The sequence below is a fragment of the Theropithecus gelada genome, chromosome 13 (genome assembly GCF_003255815.1).
Source record: "Theropithecus gelada isolate Dixy chromosome 13, Tgel_1.0, whole genome shotgun sequence".
Taxonomy (NCBI): domain Eukaryota; kingdom Metazoa; phylum Chordata; class Mammalia; order Primates; family Cercopithecidae; genus Theropithecus; species Theropithecus gelada.
In genome coordinates, this window is record NC_037681.1 from 4113689 (window position 1) to 4135084 (window position 21396).

Below are 21396 nucleotides of genomic sequence, written 5' to 3' on the forward strand. Positions count from 1 at the left end.
AAACACAGTTAGGAAGGAAAACGTACTAGAGAAGAGTTGAGTAGAAATACACCAAAGTGAAATAAACCACAGTTGTTCAGAAAGTCAGTTTGCAAAGATAATGACCAACAAGTTCTGCCCAGGCTAGGCCTTGCCACTTTGCCCCTATGCACCTTGGCACCAGAGGCAACAGGAAGAGAGAGCAGCTGTAACTATCACCTCGTGGAAGCTTTGGTTTCTGCTTTTTGCAAAGCTCTGCTCTGAGAAAGATGTGCTTCCCAGGAAAAGAGAGTGGGTGATTTGGTTTGCTGGCATAGAGAATGTTTCCACAGTAAAAACTCATCACCAGTATGTTGCAGCTTATAAAGAGATTGCTTTCACTTTAGAAAGGTTTTTAAAGCAATGGAAAGGTTTCAGGAAGAAATACAGAACACCGGTGACACTGAGGGCAACAGAAGAGCTTTTCATTTTGTTCATTCTTCATGTATTCATTCAAAAGTGCTTGATAAGTAGCTGCAATTTACTTGAGTGTCAACCAAAACTGTGAGAATCCCAGTGTGATTTCAAATTGCCCTTTTAGGAAATTAAGTAGAAAAGTGATAACGAGTAACGTTTTGTCATCAGTTCTAAAAAACCATTTGTGAATTTACTTTTATACAGGTTTTCTGACAATAGGGCCACCAGACATTTTGTATTATACATGCCACTCCTGCCAACTGTAGACGTGATATTTAGAGATGATTCTGTGCAGTTGCCAGAGGAAACACGACATATACATAAACCCAAAGTCGTTCGCTAGTGTTGAGTTCAACTCTCTAGTTTAGAGATGATTAAGAGTTCATCTTATGTGGCACCTCCACTGACCGGGGTGCTGTGTTGAGACATCTCCTGAGGCCAATATGGATCAGTAGGAAAAAGTCCTTTAGGATCTGGGCGAGAGGGATACTTGGCATCCTGGCTGCTCCATCTTGAAGGCTGCATCCCAGCATCCTTCAGGCCTCCTGATCAGGAGCATTCTCCAGCTGTTCATTTTCTCCTAAGAAAGCATTCGTGATGAGGTCTGGGCTCTTTATCCCAGGGGCAGGTCTGAACTGGAGAGATGATTCGCATGGCTACAGCAAGATACCCAAGTGCTGGGCCCAGACTGTCTGCCACTTCCCTCTGTGTTCCACACAGCCAGCAACAGAGCAAGCTCTTTTCTCCCAGAAGAAAGCCAGTGTCAGGCATGGCGGAGGCAAGGCCAAGCAACCCTGGGGGCGATAGAGGGTACCGGGTTTGGGTTGGACAAGCCCAGTAGACCTATTTCTCCTAGGACCATGAAAAGCCTGTCCCCCACATTTGACTGGGAGCTAACTGTAAAAGTTGCAGCTCCTTGAGAGTTAACTCTAGAGACAGCTGCACTCGTCACCTTGTGTCTGCATAATTAACCAGCAGTTGTTCCTGCTTTGTGGAACATGGACCAGGCAACCCCCGTGAGGTCCTGTGGGGACATTCTCAGTCTGATTGTCAGACAATTGGCAGGCAGACACAGCTTCTGCAATGCTTGACTGAAGGGACTGAGGACAGTCCGATTTTTTCTTTCCCACCTCAAGTCACATTTATCCTTCTCTTCTGTCTCGCTTCCTCAAGGCCCTCCCACCAGGACCAGCCCCTCTGGACACTGACCCTGCTATTCTCCTGAGGTGGCCCAGATCAGCCCTGATATCTGCTTCTGGATTGGAATTTGAATTGAATCCCTAAAATCTTAAGATGTAAATTCTGTAGTGTCTAAGCTAGAAGAACCTTAAATATCTTGTGGATTCACAATAGCAAAGACTTGGAATCAACCCAAATGTCCATCAGTGACAGATTGGATTAAGAAAATGTGGCACATATACACCATGGAATACTATGCAGCCATAAAAAAGGATGAGTTTGTGTCCTTTGTAGGGACATGGATGCAGCTGGAAACCATCATTCTTAGCAAACTATCACAAGAACAGAAAACCAAACACCGCATGTTCTCACTCATAGGTGGGAACTGAACAATGAGATCACTTGGACTCAGGAAGGGGAACATCACACACCGGGGCCTATCATGGGGAGGGGGGAGGGGGGAGGGATTGCATTGGGAGTTATACCTGATGTAAATGACGAGTTGATGGGTGCAGCACACCAACATGGCACAAGTATACATATGTAACAAACCTGCACGTTATGCACATGTACCCTACAACTTAAAGTATAATAATAATAAATAAATTAAAATAAAAAAAAAAAGAAATTACAGGCAAAGCAAAAAAAAAAAAAAAAAATCTTGTGGACAATCTCACTGTTATGCAGAAGAGGAAACTTCACCTTGGCATACCCAAGGACACACAGCTGGCCAGGGCAGGGCTCCAGCCGACTCTAAGAGCTGATCGTGGCCAAGTTCCACTCTCACTTCATCCTCCCCAAAACCCTACCAGACATTCAGTCCACACTCATCTGGAGCTGCATGAGCTCCCTAGATAAGCCTCATGCCATCATTTTAACTCCCATTTCTATACCTTCAACACTAACATCTTATTTTAATTCCAGACCTACTTTTCTAGGTACCTAAGATTCCTCAGATGCAACCCAACAGAACCTTGTTGCCGTCTTCTTTCCTAAACCTATGCAATCTTCTGTGTTCTTGCCTGTCTCCATTACATTCTTCTGGATGTGGATCTATTCTGGGAGGCCAATGAGGTGCCTGTTCCTCTGGGAGGCAAATGAAACATGTCTCCCAGCCAGACGGTCACAGGGAAATTGCTCTGGGGCTGAACCTCAGACATGAAGATGAACATGAGGCTACCATGATGACTGGCTTCCCCTAGTGGACTCTCGGGGAGTGGACACAGAAGCTTGGGCATCTGACATCTGTTCTCATCCAGTCTCAGCTGTTCACATTCAGGGACTGAAATTCCTTCCTCCCAAGGGATTCAATCTGTGGTAGCTCAATCCGTTTCCAGGGCAGGGAGGTTTGTTAGAACCTAGTGCTTCCCAACGGTGAAGTGAAACCTGCCTCTCTCTAAATTCCACAGTGCTAATTAAATATCCCATGTGACTGCCTATCTAATATTAAACATGACTCCCATGTTTCCCAGACCAAACACCTTCCCTTCTCTAGACGAAGCATCTCCAGGTCCCTGTGCTCATGGGACCTAATCCCCAAAGCACCCAAGACACACACCCTGTTTATGTTCATGGGGGTTAAACCCTGCATAAGGCGCTAAGGACAGACCTGGATAGAGGAGAACCTCACCTCATCTGCTGTGTTCCAACAGGAAGGTCAATCTGCTTGAAAACTGCCTGAGGTTCTGGCAGTTGTGTGGGCCGCCCCATCCACAGGTCCTCTTGCCAATCCTCCAAGAAAATGGGGCCCAATTTCCATCACAATGCCTCCTTCCTGTCCTCAGTCAGGACACCTGCCTTGTTTTCTCACAGCCTCTCCTACACTTTTTTCAAAGTCCTTCTCAGATCCCTCCTCTTCCATGGGTCTATGCTATGTGCACCTCCTTGCACATAGCACACTCCTTGAAAGTAGGACTGGGTCATTTCTCTTAAACATTACCTATAAAATGAGGAATTGAGCTGGGGAGTCACTAAGGTCTCTCCTCACTTATATATCCTGTTATTTAATTGTCTTATCTGTTAAGTCAATCACAGCTTCTAGTTTGCCTTCTTCCTCAAAGGCATGATAGGGTCTGACCCAGTTCTATTGCTAAATAAACACTTGCTTATTAAATTGAGTTGATACATATTAAGGAATGGAATGAACCAGGAAAGGGAGCTGTTGATAGGGAAAAGGTAGGTGCTGGTTCAGAAACCCTTCTGAACCAGGGGTTTCTGAAAAGGGGGCCCTTCCGCAGGAAGGTGATTCAAGTCAGGACAAGGCAGATGGGAATAGGCTGGAAGCAGTGGACAACACTCAGAAGGGAAACAGGAGAGAGATACTATCATGGCCATGCCTCTCGTTTAGGATTCCAGGTTAGGGTGGCCATCAGAAAAGAGATTGAAGGGCAAGGGATGTGATTGTCATTAGTCCAGGAGCTTCAAAATCAGGATTTGCAAGCCACTCACATCAACACTCTCAGCCTCTGTTTCCTTCACCTCCAAAATGAGAGACTTGGACCAGAGCCTGAAAGTATGCTTTGGGCTTGTTAGGAATGCAGGGTTCCAGGCCCCACTCTGGGATGGAGTGGGCATTCAACCAGATCCAAGGAGATGCATGCTAAAATGTGAGAAGTGCTGTTGTGGACAACCTCTCTGAGATTCTAAAGCAGAGATTGTTAAGAGTGAGTCTCCATGGTGCTCAGAGTCCGCTGCACCATAGAATCACCTGGGGAGCTTTGAAAATCCCATGCCCACAAGAGAACTTTCTGGGATGGTGGATTATTCTACATCTTCACTGGGGTGGTGGTTACATAAATGTATACCTTTGTCAAAACTCATGAACCGTACCCTTTCAATGGGGATATTGTAGTATGTGCAAACTATGCCTCAATAAAATTAATTTTTAAAAACTATCCCTAAATTTAAATCATTACTTACAGTAAAGCTGTAATGAAGAATAGTATATTTAAGAATATCAAGACTATCTTAAAATATACTGTATTTCTCCCCCAAGGAAGGGGCTGTGCTCAGGAATAAGTCTGAGTTGGCACATTTTCTAAGGATATAAATAAATGCTTCTTTACCTGATGCCACAGCCCATACCAATTAGGTCAAAATTTCTGGGTATCTTTTAAGCCTCTCCAGGAAATTCCAATGGGCAGTAGGGCTGCGAACTGCCTGGGTGCCTCTTGCAGATGTTAGCAGTCAATCCTTACCATACTGCTGCATTGGGATCTGTCTGAGTGCCCAGCACTGTGCAGAGGGCAAAAGGTGGAGAGAGAGAGGAAAGCAGGCAACACACTATGTCTCTCAGTCATTGATGATCTGGTTTGGAATACAAGGCGTGGGCCTACCCAAAAAGAGTGAAGTTACTACTGAGGCAAGGCCACTCTCACAAAGAGTTTGAGTCACCCACCGGAGTGGCAAGGGCATGGCGACTTCTTGGAGGTCACAGATACTCACCTCTGAGGTTGCTTTTGAGAGTCCTCCTCTCAGCTCCCATCCCACCTCTGCTTTTATAGATTAATAAGTGGAGACTCAGAGAAGTCAAGGAGCTGCCCCAAAGTCACACAGCTAGGAAGGTAGAAGGGAGACCTTGAACCCATGCCCGCTGGCTCCAGAGCACATGCTGTTTCCAGAGTGCCACATGCTCCCCACTGGGCGGCAGGCTGAGATCTCCCCTCCCTTATGGATTGGCCAGAACCCATCAATTGCCCTGCTATGCGGTGCTGACGGGCTCCCTGGGACATGGGAGCAGAAAAATGAGGCAAAGTAACGATGCTGTGTGTTGAGGGGGGTCGGGGTCTCTGGGTGACATCCCCTCAGCATGCAGTCCCAGGGAAATGCAGCCACCGGAGGGCACAGGTGCCTGGTGCCGCCTCAGAAAGAGGAACCACCATGTGGAGGGGAATAATTCAACTCCAGGAGGCGAGGGCATGGCGAGCCCCGCTGCCCCTCCCCCTTTGCCAGGGCAACGTGGGATGTCAGACAACACTGTGGCCACCTCATTATTGGGCTGCTCGGCCATTGTCCCCGGGACAATGGTTTCCGGCCCTGGCTTTGTGTGGGGCTGCCAGCCGAAGTTATTAACCACGGGAGCTGCCTTTGAGGGACGTCCAAGGGAGGGGTGAAAGGTCACTGGAGCAGCGAGGGGAGCGGAAGTGGGAGGGAGAGGCAGCACAAAAGAAAGGGATGAACCTCCGTCCCCCTCCCCTGAAGGAGCCCCAAACAGAGCTGCGCCCAGAGGGAGGCATGCAGGGGCGCTTTCAGAGGAAGTTCTTGCTGCTGCCGCGGGACAGAAGCAGCTGGGATGGCTGACCATCCTGATAGGCCTTGGAGGTATCAGCGTGGATGGGGATACAGGTTTCACGTGGAGAGGACTGAATGGGTTGGTGGAGGGGTGGGGGGCAGACGGGAAACAGGAGGCAGCAGCAGAGGTTGCCTTTGGGGCTTCTCAACTCACTCCTTACATGGGTGTTTGCTACTCAAGCCTTCTAATGTCCACAATATCCGCCTGTGCCCCAATCCTCAGAGAAGCAAACTAGAGGGACCCCAATATGTTGGTCCCAGTAAAGAAAGCTGCCCTTCCTCCTGAGGCTGCCTGTGTCAGCCCCTGCAGATCTGGATGGTGTTGGTGAAGACACCATGGTTTAGGCTTGTCTGGGCAGGTGGTCATAGATGGAATTGCAGAGGTTGCATTAGTTATTCAGTGTCAATCTGCTTTTAATGAGACAGGGAATCTGATGCCTAAACAGGAGAGGACTCTGTCAAGGGCACAAACCCAGCAATGGGCAGAACTGAAACTTAGTACATTATCTGTTCCCTGACCTTGAGAAAAACTGGGCCTCTGGTGTTTGACTGGGGCCTCCATCCTCGCCCAATCCAGGCCTATCTCAGCTTCTTGGATAACGTCAAAAGGCATGAGTCCCTTTCCTGAGATACCAGGTCCCATGGAAGACAGCTTTGTCCTGCCTCTCAAACCATATAAAGGCAGAGAGCACTGCCCTACAGCTGCCACTTCCAGCAGCCTGGTCTGCCTCCTGCTCTGCCAGCCCAGCGGAAGATGCCGAGACCACAGTGTGCTGCCCTCCAGAGCAGGGCTAGAAGGCCCGGAGTTTTTGGCCATGAGGCCCCAGGAGGCCCATAGCTCATCCAAGGTTGAGGGGTCAGGGTGGGAACTCTGGTCTCGCTCGTCACAGTCTCTCCTCCAGCCAACACGCAAGGACAGGACACAAGTGTGGGTCGGTGGACAATCAGCTGAATTATAAGGAAGCATTTATACCTTATCTATAAGTTTGGATATGCCACGGCATTTGATGGGAAAGTATGAATTATTCTACCCAACTTTTATGTTTAAGGTTATATGTTTTTTAGAACTAGAAAGAATGCTTCAGTCCCTCAACATGGTTAATTGAAGAGGAGAAGAAAAAGGAGACATCAAATAGAAAATCTAGTGCTGGGTGGCTGTAGAGTATGAGGACGTGGAGCTGGGAAGACAGGGGATGTGGTGGGATGGGAGGGAAAGGCTGTGGAAGACCTGTATCCCATCTCAGTTCCTCCACTGCTTCACCCCAGATTCTGTTTTTGTTCCCCCGAATCAGACTTAGTCTCCCTCCATTCTCCCATCCCATGTGTGCCCCCATCCTGGTCCTGCCTCACTGGACAGCCTCTCCACGTCCTTCCTCCTCCCTGCTCTATAATTCTACTTGGTGCCCCTCAACCCCACTCAACTCATTGTCCACCTGGCCTCTGAGGCCAGGCACCCTCATTCCCCTCTCCTACCCACCCTACCCAAGGAAACCCAGCACAGACCATCTCAGCTCACTCCAACTTCACTTCTTTGCCAAATGCGTTCCCAAACACCCTCATGAGCTTTGCTAATCTCTTTGCCATCTCTCCCTGCCCCACTCCAAGGGCTCCTCCTGCCTGGTGAAGGTTGCCCTGGGTACCCCAGAACTGAACCTGCAGCAGCCAGCACAGTTGACCTTGGGGCGATAAGCAGCCAGGGAAAGCATTTCTAAAACAACAACAACAACAACAACAACAACAACGACAACTCAGTAGGCAGATTAAACAAAGGTAGAGACGGAGCCCTCCACCCCTTTCACACACACACACATCCTCACACACAGCTATACCACACCCCACAAATGTTGCTCATGTTTCCTTGGTCATTCTGTCCACCCTCCTGTCTGTCCAAAGCCAAGGACACTGCTCTACTCTAAATTTTGTGTCCCGAAGCCCCCAAATACTGCAACCCTGACCCAATGCACGAAGCCACCCCAAAATACAGCAGAGGATACCAGAGCTTTCATTTTCCCTTAGTATGGCCCATCCTTTGGGTATGCCAACTCCATGGTCACCAAGCACTGCATGTGGGACAGGGCACAGTTTGGAGGCCTTGGTCCAGCCACTGCCCCAGACCCACCTTGGCTCTCTCCTCACTAACACCTGAGAAGCCCAAACTTTCTAGTGTTTAGCAACAAATTAAACTCTAAGCCAACAACAACAGAACAGGGTGGAGTGAGTGGAAAGCAAATGAAATGTTAAAAAAAAATTAAGCAATACTTGCATTCTCATTAGTAGAAACATGTGAGATGAAGCACGTTATGTTATTAGGCATTCTCTCGATTCAGTAAACACAAGCTGAATAAATTTATAAATATCAGCATTAAGTGAGATTTAACGGGGAGCTGTTTATCTTCTTCCTGTCAGGCAGGCGGCAACGCTCTCCATGTATCACTCGCCAGCCGTGCAGTCCTCACTCGCTTGCCCAGGTAAGCTGGGGCAGAGCCTGCTGCAGCCCAGCTCTGGTTGTGGGAGGGCTGGCACCAAGGAGCTGCAAGCTTGCCTCACCTCATCTCACCTCACCATGCCGGCTGTGAGGTGGCCTGTGCGGTCCACACTCAGGGAGTCACACTCCCATGCTGCGTCCCAGCCCCTCCAGTAGCACAGTATGTCCTGGGTGACTTTGAGGATGCTATTTAACATCTCTAAGCTAAAGCTCCTCAACTGCAGCATCAACAGATCAGTGCCGACCCGGTAAGGCCGTCGAGAGCATCGAATGCTACTGTTCGGTAGGTGCCTGACACATAGTAGGTCCACAAGCAAATGATTTTCCTAATTACATCGTTTCTAGCACAGAGCTGGAGGAAATGGCGAGGTGCAGGTGGCCACTGGGCCCTGCTGTTCTACATGGGAGTAAGACAGCTGCTAGGTGAAGGGGAATGACCAGGCAGCCACAGGGAGGACATGTGGCCTCAGGAAGCCTGGGAGTGTATCCTGGTTCTGCTAGGAACATACGTGGGGCTTTGTGTGGGTGACTCTCTGGCTCCCTAAGCCTCCCTTTCCTACTATTATATCCTTAAAGTGCCTCTGAGGCCAAAGCCTTTGTGGCAATTGTCAAATGAGTCTGTATGCAGTGAGTATCATGTTGAGGGAGGACAAGGTCACCAAGAGCTGAGAATGTTTCTCCGAGTGATGAGACCTAGGTGTTGGGTACATGGAGATCCCCGGTCCCTTTGTGATGCCTGCATCCTGTTGCCTCCTTGCCTGGACCCCGCCTCAGCTCAGAAAGCCAATTTCCTAGATTCCAAAGGCCTTCCCAGACCAATTAGCATGTCCTGCAGCTGTCAGCTCCCTGTGCCTAGCCTGGCCCTCAGCCCATGTCTAGCACCCAGTCTCCAAGCCCCACACATATTCACAAATAAATTGAAATAACAAATGGCATAAATTCTTCACTCCTGGTCTGGCTTGCTGTATGTAAACTGCTATGACAATACAAGACCTGGAGGCAGACACCCAATAAAAGCTGTTGAAAATGTGACTGACACCAATTTTCAGCTATCCAGGAAGGCACGGATCCTTGTAAGGTCCAAGCAGAGTCCTCGAGAATAGTTGAGAATTCTTGGGTTCCATATGAACACATGAGATACCCCACAAAGGCTTTGGATTTCCCAATACGTGACTACCCCCAAACACTCCTTTCCCTCATCTCTCTGCTGAGACCTCTAGACGCCAAGGATCCACCCATGGCAACCTCTCCAAAGATACCCTGATAGGCTTTTCTTCCAGGCAGCATTTCCACAGAGCTGTAGGTGAAAGTCACAGGATGAAAATGTGCAATGGGACTGTATCCCCCACCAACACACTGCAGGCAGGGGGCACACAGAGTGCCCCCTCTGCTCACCCTAGGAACGGGCATCTAAGAATGATACGATCTTTTCTAAAAAGAAAGTAAATAAAGGCAGGTGCCATATAAGAAGACTTGGGGGACTGTGGGGATGGTCCTTAATGTCTCAGAACATCTTCCTGTCCATCAATGAAACGAAGGATTCAAAGCAGCTCATCTCTGAGTTTACCTCAATGCTGAATCCTAAACATCACCCTTAGGATGCTCTCTGGCTAGGCAGGGAATGAAGTATCTGGGAGGCGAGTTGCAGGAAGCTGCAGCAGCTCCCCATTTACAGATCCTCTAGTGCTAGTTTTTCAGGCTTCCTGACCAAGAGAAGCAGCCAGGCAAATTCCACCACTCAGCCACATTTACAGGAAGCTGGCTATTTGGGAGGCTCTCTACCAGAGGCTTTGGGGGAAAAAAATGCAGAATTAATGTCAAGATCATATATTTACCTATGAGAGAAAAGATGTCCAAGGATGCCCCTAGGTCTCATTTGATCTAAAACTAGGCCTGGAGCTACTTAATTGTCCAAGTCAGTTCAGGCTGCTGTAACAAAAATACTATAGACTGGGTGGCTTAAACAACAAACATCTATTTCACATGCTGCTGAAGGGAACCAGCATGGTCAGGAGCATGGTGAGGGCCCTCTTCCTGGCTTGGAGGTGGCCATCTTCTTGCTGTGTCATCACATGGCAGAGAGAGAGAGAGAGAGAGAGAGAGAGAGAGAGAGAGAGAATGAGAGGAAGCAAGCAGTTTCATGTTTTCTCTTATAAGGGCACTAATCCCTTCATGAGGGCTCCATCCTCATGACCCAATAGCCTCCCAAAGTCCCCATCTCTAAATACCACCCCACTGGTAGTTAGGGTTTCAACATACAAATTTTGGGGTACTCAAATATGCAGTCCACAAAACTAATATCCCTAAGTTGTCTGCATATATATGGTTGCTCTGATGCTGCTTTGAGGGTCTCAGACAATGGAATCGAGTGTAGATCAAACTTCTCTAGGCCTCAATAGCGTGAATCTAAAGATTAGGTCACAATAATGGCAATAAGCCACATTTCACTGGATGAATCCCACCTACTCCTTCAGGAGTCTATCCACATTCAAAATATCACAAGTACTTAAAGTCTCTGAGCAGTATCACAAAGACTGACACAGATGCATGCAAAATAGAAAATGGATAGATGGTAGTATGGGGTTGGGGGTGGTGTGTGTGTGTGTGTAAGTAAAGAGGATGTCTTGTGCTTGGGATATATTTCTTTTGAGGTTCTTCGGTGGCAATGCTTGCCCTGAGCTCAGAAGACAGTCAAGCCAGAGAGATATATCTGTTCCCTACTTAGAAGAGAGCACTGATGCATGAAGGTCGGGAGGAGGCCAGAGAATAGTGTGTTGAAAGAAGAGAATGTGACCAAGGCCCCAGCATTAAAAATGAACCCTGAATTGGAGATGGGGAATGAAGAAAAAGTCAGAGAAGAGGGCACACGTGGAGCAATCTGAAAGACAGGAAGAGCCACAGGTGTGCACAGTAACTAGGATGTCAAGTTAGTAGAGATCTTCAGGAAGTAGGGAAAAGGCAATCATGACAAACACTGCAGGACAGTCACAAAGATGGGGAATGAGTAAAAGCCATTGAGTTTGGCACTGATGACCTTCACAGGAACCATACAAGGAGAAACCTGTGGAAAGAAAACTGATTACACAAAGCCAAGGAATCAGTTGGCAGTAAGGGCATTAAGGCAGTCTTATGGGTTAAATCATACACAACAAAAATATGTCAAGATTCTCATCCCAGTACCTAGAAATAGAACCTTAGTTGAAAATAAGGTCTTTGCAGGTGTAATGAGGTCATTAGGATTGGTCCTTAAGCCAGTATGACTTGTGTCCTTGTAAGAGAGAGGAAGATGCCAAGTAAAGACACAGACATACAGAAAGAAGACAGAAGATGGAGGTGGAGGCTGAAGTGATGCAGTCACAAGTCAAGGAACTCCTGGGTTACCAAAAGCTGGAACAGACAAAGAAGTATCCTCCCCTAGAGCCTTCAGAGGGAGCAAGGCCCTGCTACATCTTGATTTTGTAAGCCAGGTCTCCAAGATTGCAAGAGAATGAATTTCTGTTGTCTGAAGCAACCCAATTTGTGGGACTTTGTTACGGCATCCCTAGAAAACTAATACAGGCAGTAAGTGCACTTCTATAAGAAATGTGTTCATGAAGAGATGGAATTAAATGCTTTTAATAAAGAGAATGTTTTCTTTTCATGGACATACTTGAGAATGTTTATAGACTAAGAGGAAAGAATCTACATATAGAGAGAGAAGTTGAAGATTCAAAACAATGGAAGGATGGTTAATAAAATATGGAGGAGGAAGAAAAAGATTAAAAGGAGAACTCAAGTGGCATAATTGGCCTAAAAAGGTGAGGGACACTTTGCCATTCTGGGTCAGGTGTCTTTGCCTGGACCCTATAGAAAGCAGAGCCTGAGGCAAGGATTGAAGTGCTGACATTTTATGTGGGGGAAGGATGCCAGTTCAGGACAGTGAAAGTGAAGAATAAATGGAAGCAAGGCAAGTGCAGATGCAAGGCCTGTGATGAAACGCATTGCTATCCTAGTGGCAACTTCACACCAAGCTGCGAAGATGCTGTATTAGGGTTCTCCAGAGAAACAGAATTAATGCAACATAGAGACAGAGATAGAGATAGAGACAGAGATAGAGATAGATACATACATACAGAGATAGATCTCTCACATATAGATCTATATGTGAGATAGATCTCTCTCTCTCTCTACATGGAGAGAGAGAGAAGAACGGGGGGGGCACAAAGAGAGACACATTGAGAGATAGAGATTGAGTATAAGGAGTTGGTTCATGTGATTATGGAAGCTGAGAATTCCCAAGATCTGCCATCTGCGAGCTGGAGAACCAGAAAATCCAGCAATATGGTTCTACAGTCCAAGTCCAAAGGCCTGACAACCAGGAATTCCAATGCTGTAAGTGCCAGTTCAAAGGGAGAAGATTGATGTCCCAGCTCAAGCAGTTAGACAGAGGGCAAATTCACTTTTCCTCTGCCTTGTTGTTCTATTCAGGCCCTCAATTAATTGGAACTTCTACATGAGGGAGGGCAATCTACTTTATTCAGTGTGCTGATTCAAATGCATATCTCATCCAGAAACACACCCACAGAAACACCCAGAAATAACGTTTAGCCAGACACCTGAGCACCCCATGGTCTAGTCAAGTTGATACATAAAATTAACCATCACAGACATACAGCAGCTCACTCATGAGACATGTTTGCTTGACATGCTGGGCTTCTCTGTAGGATTTGCAAGGCGAAATCATACCATAAAGTATTCACAGGAAGGAGAAGGGCAATTTATCTGACCATCTTCCTCCAGTCTCTCGTTTCCCAACAGTCAAGATTTACCCAACAGTGAGCAAATCCCCCTGGGCTTCTGGATGGCATCATCCAGTCCCCATTCACCACAACACCAAATCCCATGGTGTGATCAAGCCTGGAAAAGGAGGGAAAATGCAGAATTGTGCAGACACCTAACAAGAGAAAATAGAGGCAATTGAGGAAATCCAAGAAAGCACACAAAGTTTGTGTCCAAAATTAAGGGGTGCAGGGGAAGAAAAACAGGTAAGTGAAAATACAGAGACATTTTTAAAATAAAGAGAAGTTGAGGAAACTGACTTTGAGTGGTAGGTGGTACCACTCAATTTACTTAAGAGAGCTCAAGTAAACTGTAGGAAAGGAAGGAATATAGAACACGCCTGTGACCCCAAAACCTATACATTTTTAAAAAGTAAAAGAGGCCTTGTTATAACTGAAATACTATAGAATCCTAGAAAATCAGAGCAGGCATTAGAAATCACTTTCCTTAACCTTTTCACTTTAAAGATGAGGCAACAAAGACCAGGAAAGAATTAATGGTAACTAAGTTTCATAAATGTACAATGTTTGTTATTAATGAACGTGTGTGTGTGTGTGTGTGTGTGTGTGTGTGTGTGTGTGTGTGTGTGTGTGTGNGTGTGTGTGTGTGTGTGTGTGTGTGTGTGTGTGTGTGTGTGTGTGTGTGTGTCCAGGATGTCATTTACACATTTCTCCACCTGGTGGCTCCCGCCTGAATTACAGGCAGAGTCCAGCCAGTGGAAAGCAGCAGCAGAGGACAATGTCTTGGAATCCCAGAAGGAAATCTTAAGAGCTGAGATCTGAGACCTCCTTCACAGACCCAGGCCAGCTTCTCGTGGACTAGCCTTAGTTCTCAGAGACTCAGAATGTTTGCTGCCCCTCTCTCCAGTTCTGTGATCCCTCCTCTGTAGCTCCCTTTCCATACAAGAAAATACCAACCAGGGGAAAGCAACCAACAAAAAGTATGTTTGACCAGTGGTCCTGGTCACTAATTCTTTGAAGACTTCCAAGATGGTAAACGGAAAGAATAGCCCACATGCATGCACATACATATGCATATACAAAATGCAAAGACTAAGACCCAATTAGCCTCTCTCTGTGTTTCTTTTACAGGAAGGGAAGTGTCACCAGCCTCAACTACTACTCCCCACCCCCTGCAACTGCCATTCTTTCTGACTTGTCTCTAGAAAAGGCCATGTGACCTCTCCCTCAGACTGACCCATTGTCCCAGTCAGAATGTCCAGCCAAGGCAGAATAAAGCATCTACTGGACCTAAAGGATGCCCCTGATATCTCCCAACTGGCTTCTGAACGGATCCCCTAAGGGAACTTTATCATAGACACATTTAAAATGCCAAGAATGAATTGATGTGTGCATTCACCAAATTTCAGTGTCAGTGCTAGAGGCAGATTTACAGCTCAAATGAAGTCTGTTTAAAAAAAAAAAGAAGAAGAAGAAGAAGAAATTCCACTTTCTTCTCTAGCTGTGAAAATATTCTCTGAGGAGTCTCCTGTCTGAACACCTATATGGCCAAGAGTAGAATTTATCAGAGCAGATGTGAGAGTAAGAGTCTAGTGTTATTCTCTATTGCCATGTAACAAATTACCTCAAACTTAGAAGTTTAGAACAACAAACATTTATTATCTCAGACATCTATTCCTGAGGGTCAGCAATCCAAGAGCTGCATAGCTGGGCGATTCTGGCTCAGGGTTTTTCATGAGGTTATAGTCAAGTTGTCAACCAGTCCTACATTCATATGAAAGCTTGACTCAGGCTGGAGGATCCACATCCACAATGTCGCCTAATTTCTGACTGGAGGTCTTGGGTTCCTAATGGCTGTTGGCAGGAGGCTTCAGTTTCTCTCCACATGGGCTTCTCCATGGGGATACCTGAGTGTTCTCATGACATGGCAGTGGGCTACCCCCAGCACATGTGATCCAAGAAAGAGCAGGACAGAAGCCTTGTCTTTCAAAGTCTAGCCTCAGGATTGATATACCATCAATCTGCTGTACTCTGGTGGTCGCATAGACTAACTCTGATACCATGTGAGAAAGAAATACACAAGGGCCTAAATAGTGGGAGGCAGGGAATCCTTTGCCTTTGGGATTCTCTAGTAGCCACCTTTAAGGCTGGCTACAACATATTAGGTGGTAAATGCAATGGAACTCATGACTCCAATATGTAGATTAAAAATAGAATTACTAAAAAATACTGAAGATTGGTGGTCCTCAGGTTTGAGCAAGCATCAGATTCACCTGTGTTTTTAGCAATACACAGATTGCTAGAATCTACTCCCCTAGAGTTTCTGATTCAGTAGGTCTTGGGTGGGGTTGAAGAACTGGAATTTCAAATAAGTTTCCAGATAATGCTGATGCTTCTAGTCTGGGGGCCACATTGTAAGTGTAGATAAGTCCGTCAAAATTTAGAATTTGGACATACCTTAAAGGTCTTCTGATTCAGTGGCTTCCAAGTTGAGATGACCATCAGAATCACCTGCAGGAGATTCTTCCCCACCCCAACTCAAGAGTCTATGATTTTTTTAAACTCCTCCAGGCAATTGCATGATCAATCAGGTCTGGAAATCCCCAATGCCAAAAGTCTCCTCTGCTTAGCATCCCCGGCATCAACCCTCCTCTTAAAGAAGACTCTTAGCAAATTGTGGTGTGTGTATATACCATGGAATACTACTCAGCCATAAAAAGGAATGAAATAATGGCATTCGCCGCAACCTGGATAGAACTGGAGACCATCATTCTAAGTGAAGTATCTCAGGAATAAAAAAATGAAACATCATATGTTCTCACTCATAAGTATAAACTAAGCTATGAGGATGCAAAGGCATAAGAATGATACAATGAACTTTGGGACTTGGGGGAAAGGGTGGGAGGTGGTGTGAGAGATAAAACACTACACATTGGGTACAGTGTATACCCCTTGGGTAATGGGTGCACCAAAATCTCAGAAATCACCACTAAAGAAATTATTCATGTAACCAAACACAACCTGTTCCCCAAAAACCTATGGAAATTTAAAAAAAAGAAGACTCGTAGCAATAGGTCATTAACTCCCTCCTAAGGCAATGCCCATTGCAGTGTGGGCAGATAAACTGCTTCAAACGTGTTGCTCAGACTTGAGCAAAACTGACTTGTCCACGATGTTCACACATTGCTCACCAAGCATATGGATTCTCTCTCCTCATAACCACTGTCTAGTTTTCTAAAAATGACTTTTATCCTCAGTCCTCTATTTTTTAAGAAAGTATCCTTCCTTCCTATAATTCATCCTTAGTGGGCATGGTTTACACTGCCTTCATAGTTCCTAGTTCCCTCTGTTTCTCTTTCTCAGCCTCCTTCTTTGTAGGTGATGCTTAGAATGGAGCTATTAACCCAAGTGTGGTGCAACTCAAAGAAGTATAGAGGAAATATAGCACTTTTATCTTGGATGTGCTTTTCCTATTAGTCCCACCTAAGAATATAACCACCTTTCAGCCAGCTCCAGCACACTGGATAGGTAAATTATGACAAATAGATATTTAGAAAACTCCCAAGCCATCTGAGAAAGCACCTTCAGTGAGTATCTTCAAGGTGTCTAAGCAGCCCAAAAGATTTTGATTTCCTATTCTCTGAGAACTGCAATCTTTTTTCACAAAAATGAACCCCCAATAGCCTCAGTGAGAGCAGACTGGACCAGGGTGTCAAGCAACACAGGCTGGGATGAGGAGATTCTCTCTGATGAAAGAGGAGTGGCCACTCTCTTCATGAGGATCTACTGGATAATCTCAGGACCTGCCTTGTGCCTGCTGGAAAAGAGAACTTCCCTGCAGAGATGCGGAAAGAGAAGCCAATAGAAAGGGTGGGGGGAGAGAGAGAGAGAGAGAGAGAGAGAGAGAAAGAGAGAGAGAAAGAGAAGGAAAGAAGGAAAGAGAAAGAAAGAAAGAAAGAAAGAAAGAAAGAAAGAAAGAAAGAAAGAAAGAAAGAAAGAAAGAGAAAGAGATGGCCAGCAGCCCACTGAGTGACTTTCTGGGTCCTGGTTCTGGTCATTTCTGACACTCAGCTACATCATTGACCTTGGGTTCCATAACCCATCTCTGCATCTCTATAACCCATCCCCTATATTTTTTGCCTAATTGGGCCTAATTGGTTGGCATTTTTTCAACTAAAGAGTGTCAGTGAATAGAATAGAATATCCAGAAGACCTTTGGCACTGCTCGTGCTATTATGTCTGCACTGGGTGGAAACAAGCCTCCCTTGTGCAGGGTTGGTATTCCTTAGGCCTCTAGACCCATCAAGACCTTTCTTTTCACCTAAATTCAATTGAGGACCTGTCTGCATTCCACTAAGCCAGCACCTTTCCCACCCCTAGCACAACCCACTCCAGGGTAAGCTCAATTTTATATTCAACAATAAAATCAACAAAACATTTCAAAAACGTTTTGGAAATGTCCTTTTTGAGGTTAAGAAAGCACTACAAAACCGGAGCTTCAGTTCACACTGACGTGTATACACTCCACCTCGTTCCCTCTCACACAGCTCCAACCCTAAAGTGGAATTCACCTACATGAAAGCTGCCTTCCAGTCTGCTCTCCTACTTCCACACCTTCTCTCTCAACTATTTCTTCTTGGAATACTCAATTACTACTTACTGCTTCTCAATATTTATTGAGAACCTACATGTACCAGGAGCTGTGTAGGTTAGTGGGGACACAGAGAGGATAAGGTAGTCCCAGGTTCTGGCTTCAGAGAACTCCTAAGAATGCCATCCTTGCAGCCCTCAGAATCCTACCACTCACAGAGCTCACTGCTCAGATCCTTGTGCTCATCCTCTTCCCATTCCCAGCCTGCCTGCACCTCCATCAAACTGCACCTGCCCTAAAGATCTATTCCCTGAGGATCGTGCTCTCCAGTTTCTGAGTGATGGCAAGCTCATCGAATGGTCCAGTGTCTGCTAATAACTCTGCTGAGCCTTTGCTTAATATCATCACACTACTCCCAACACAAATATTTGTGTTTTAACATCTCTAAAGTCACAGTGCCTGAAATAGAGAGAACTGACCTACTGGGTGTCATTTCAAGCAAGATGCTTGTCTTGTTCTTCCAAGTGACTTATTCACAAAGATTCCACTTTTCCTGGGCAAAGCCTGGGGATTCAAGGATCTTGTCCCGATTCCAGTTCCCTTCCTGATGGTGTTCCCTAGTCCCAGAGACAGATTCTGGAATTGGAAGGCCTGGGTCCAAGTCCTGATTTCAGTACACAGTCATTAAATGAGCTGACCTTGGGTATGGTGTTTAGCTCGTCAGAGCTTCACTTTGCTCATCCGTAAAACAGATCAACAGTAACCTCATCAATTGCTCATGAAAATGATATGAGATAATGCTATTAAATTACTCTGGGATATGAATGCTGCCATGATTTCAGGCAGTCTCCCCACCTTCCCCCAACTCAGCACAACACCCCTGGCAAAGGAGATGTGAGACAGGAGAGCTCAGCCCACTCTGGGTGCATGACTGAGAAAGTGCTAATGAAAGACTTTCATCTTCTAGGTCCTTCACCAGTGGGCAGGGAAGGAGAAGGAGTGACTAAAAATGTGCTGAAACCACACCTCTAAAATAAGTCCTGAGCTCATCATTCCCTCCCTGTCCCTGGACCTAGGTCTACCCCAAACCTAGAATAGCATTAACTGGCTGCCTTTCTGGGCTGACTCAAGACAGCAATGGTGGTCCCTTAGGCTCCCGGTTCCGGAGGCTCCACAGAGCAAAGTGAGAGGAAATGTTGCCTGCTTTCCTCGGGAGTATCATGGGAGGGGCTGTGGCATGACCCCTGTTGTCCACTCTCTGGAAGACTACAGAATGCTGGTGGCTAAGGGATTCCACACCCCTTCTACCTTTCATCCACATTCTTTCCTCCTCTGTCTTTTACATGGGCGTCTACATCTACTTTTTTTTTTTTTTTTTTTTTTTTTGAGACAGAGTCTCCCTCTGTCATCCAGGCTGGAGTACCGTGGCATGATCTCAGCTCTCTGCAAGCTCCGCTTCCTGGGTTCATGCCATTCTCCTGCCTCAGCCTCCCAAGTAGCTGGGACTACAGGCGCCCGCCACCTCGCCCAGCTAACTTTTTGTATTTTCAGTAGAGACGGGGTTTCACTGTGTTAGCCAGGATGGTCTCGATCTCCTGACCTTGTGATCCACCCGCCTCGGCCTCCCAAAGTGCTGGGATTATAAGCGTGAGCCACCGCGCTCTGCCTACTTCTGAGCCCAATCTACGACCCATCCATTCATTCATTCACTATGTATTGGTTGTCTACTCTGCATCAGACACTCTGCATGGAAATGAAACACAGCAACTCCCATTACCACATCCCACCTCCATGATGCCTGTCTCCTAGTCCAAGGAAGAGAAATTTGTAGAAAAGGACCATCTGAACTAGCTTACAGAAGTGAGGGGGGTGGGACTCCTGAATCAGTCTGGGATAATGAGTAAAAACTTAGGCAGAACTGGAGAAGCCCGTCCTGCATCTCCCTTTCCTTATCTGTAAGAATCAGGCCTCCTTCCTGCTCTTGTCCGTCCCTAAGACCCTGGGGCAGCTGGAAGGGGTGGATATTGGCTTGGGGATGGAGGGGGACTGGAGTGGGACAGTGAGCAGGCCAGGAGCAGTTTACAGACAAAACCTCAGGTCGGTTGAGGAAGCCAGAACCATGAGACAGAGGCGACTGGAGTCAGAAACAAACACCCTGATCCGGAGTCTCCCAGGTCTGTGTCTGAGCCTCCATCAGAGCACAAGCACTTGGAGGGAAAGGAGTCTGGTCTCACGCAGTCAGCTTCCTCTCCTCCTGAATGGGAAAAGATGGGTCTGGGAGACCAGCTGGCTGGAGTTTAAACCCCAGGCCTGCCTGCCATCGTCTACATGGCCTTGATGAATTTGCCTGATTATCTTAAGCATCAGAATGTTCATCTAAGAAAACAAACAAAAAACATTTGTAAGGATCTGCCGCTGACAGTTCGTGTCCTGCTTTTCTCTAACAACCAGGGCCCCTTCGGGTGAAACCTTCCTGCAATTTTTAACCACCTGCTACCTGATGTCATGGTTCTTTGTGTAGCCACCAAGGAGCGATGAGTTCCAGGCAGGAGTTGTGACTGTCCTTCCCTAGAATACCCACGGAACTCAGTCCAGTGTCTGGCGCACGTAGGGGATCAGAAAACAGCTGTCTTCCTCCTTCGTTCAGATACTAGGAGGACCAGTCCTGGCGGTGAGACCCACGGAGGCATGGGCTGTGAACGCGTTTTGCCAGGGGAGGATGCGGAAACTGCGGCGCCTCTCCTCGCGCCAGGAGGCCCAGCCCTGCGGGGCGGAGGGGCTGGAAACCTGACAGCTCCCGCCCCGTGACAGCCGCCGCCTGCGGAGTCCCAGAGGGCAGCGCGGGGAAACAGGGCGCACTTGGCCCTGGTGTCCTGGGACGCTGCACGACGACGCTCCGTTAACCTCCTGGCTCGTTCTGATACTGAGGCTGCATAAAAAGAAGGATCCCATGCAAATGAAGGCCAGTGTAGCGGAAGGCTAAATACTTTTAATTAAAGGAAGGCACCTGGAGACCCAGCCGGTGGGAGGAGAGAACTAGAGCAAGTCGGCTGCGCTCTGGGCGGGGAGGCGGAGAGACACCCTGGCCCTGGAGGGGCTCGCCTTTTCTCCAGGGCCCTTTTCCTCAGCTACCCCGCCCCTCCTCCCTACTCCTCCCATCTTCAGCAGGCAGAGGGGACAGGAGGTGGCCTGACCCGGAGGAGTTAAGGGTGAAGCTTGGGCGCCTGGAGGAGAGGGGACTTCTTCTGTCCTTTGCAACAACTCTGACATTGTGTCTGTGACCCAGAGCCCTGGGGACTCAACCCTCAAACCCCTATCTGAAAGTGCGGAAGGAGAAAGTGATTGTCCCCAGTCCACTAGGCAAGTGAGAAACACTCAGGCCTCCCAGGACTGCCAGCTTCAGGGCCTTCTTGCTGCCCTGTGCAAATTCTGAATTTGCCCTGCTGCAAATTCTAGGCAGCAGTGAAGCCAAGGATAACAGCTTGTGGAGGCTTTAGAGCACTCACATTTCTTCTTCATCATCACCAGCATGTCTAAAATTTGCAGAGCCCTTAACAAGCCCTGTGCAATGCGCTTCATCATCTCATTTAATCCTCATGTGACTCTTGAAATGAAGGTGTTCTCATTATCCCCATGCC

General features: G+C 47.1%; 1 long non-coding RNA gene across 1 annotated transcript; it reads right to left on the reverse strand.

The window, feature by feature from the left end:
* Positions 1 to 428: 428 nt before the first annotated feature.
* On the reverse strand, positions 429 to 3578 carry LOC112605351. Its single transcript, XR_003115393.1, has 2 exons — positions 3245 to 3578; positions 429 to 1229 (listed from the first exon to the last, which is right to left on the reverse strand). It is a non-coding gene; the product is annotated as an uncharacterized LOC112605351 (long non-coding RNA).
* Between the last annotated feature and the right edge of the window lie 17818 nt (positions 3579 to 21396).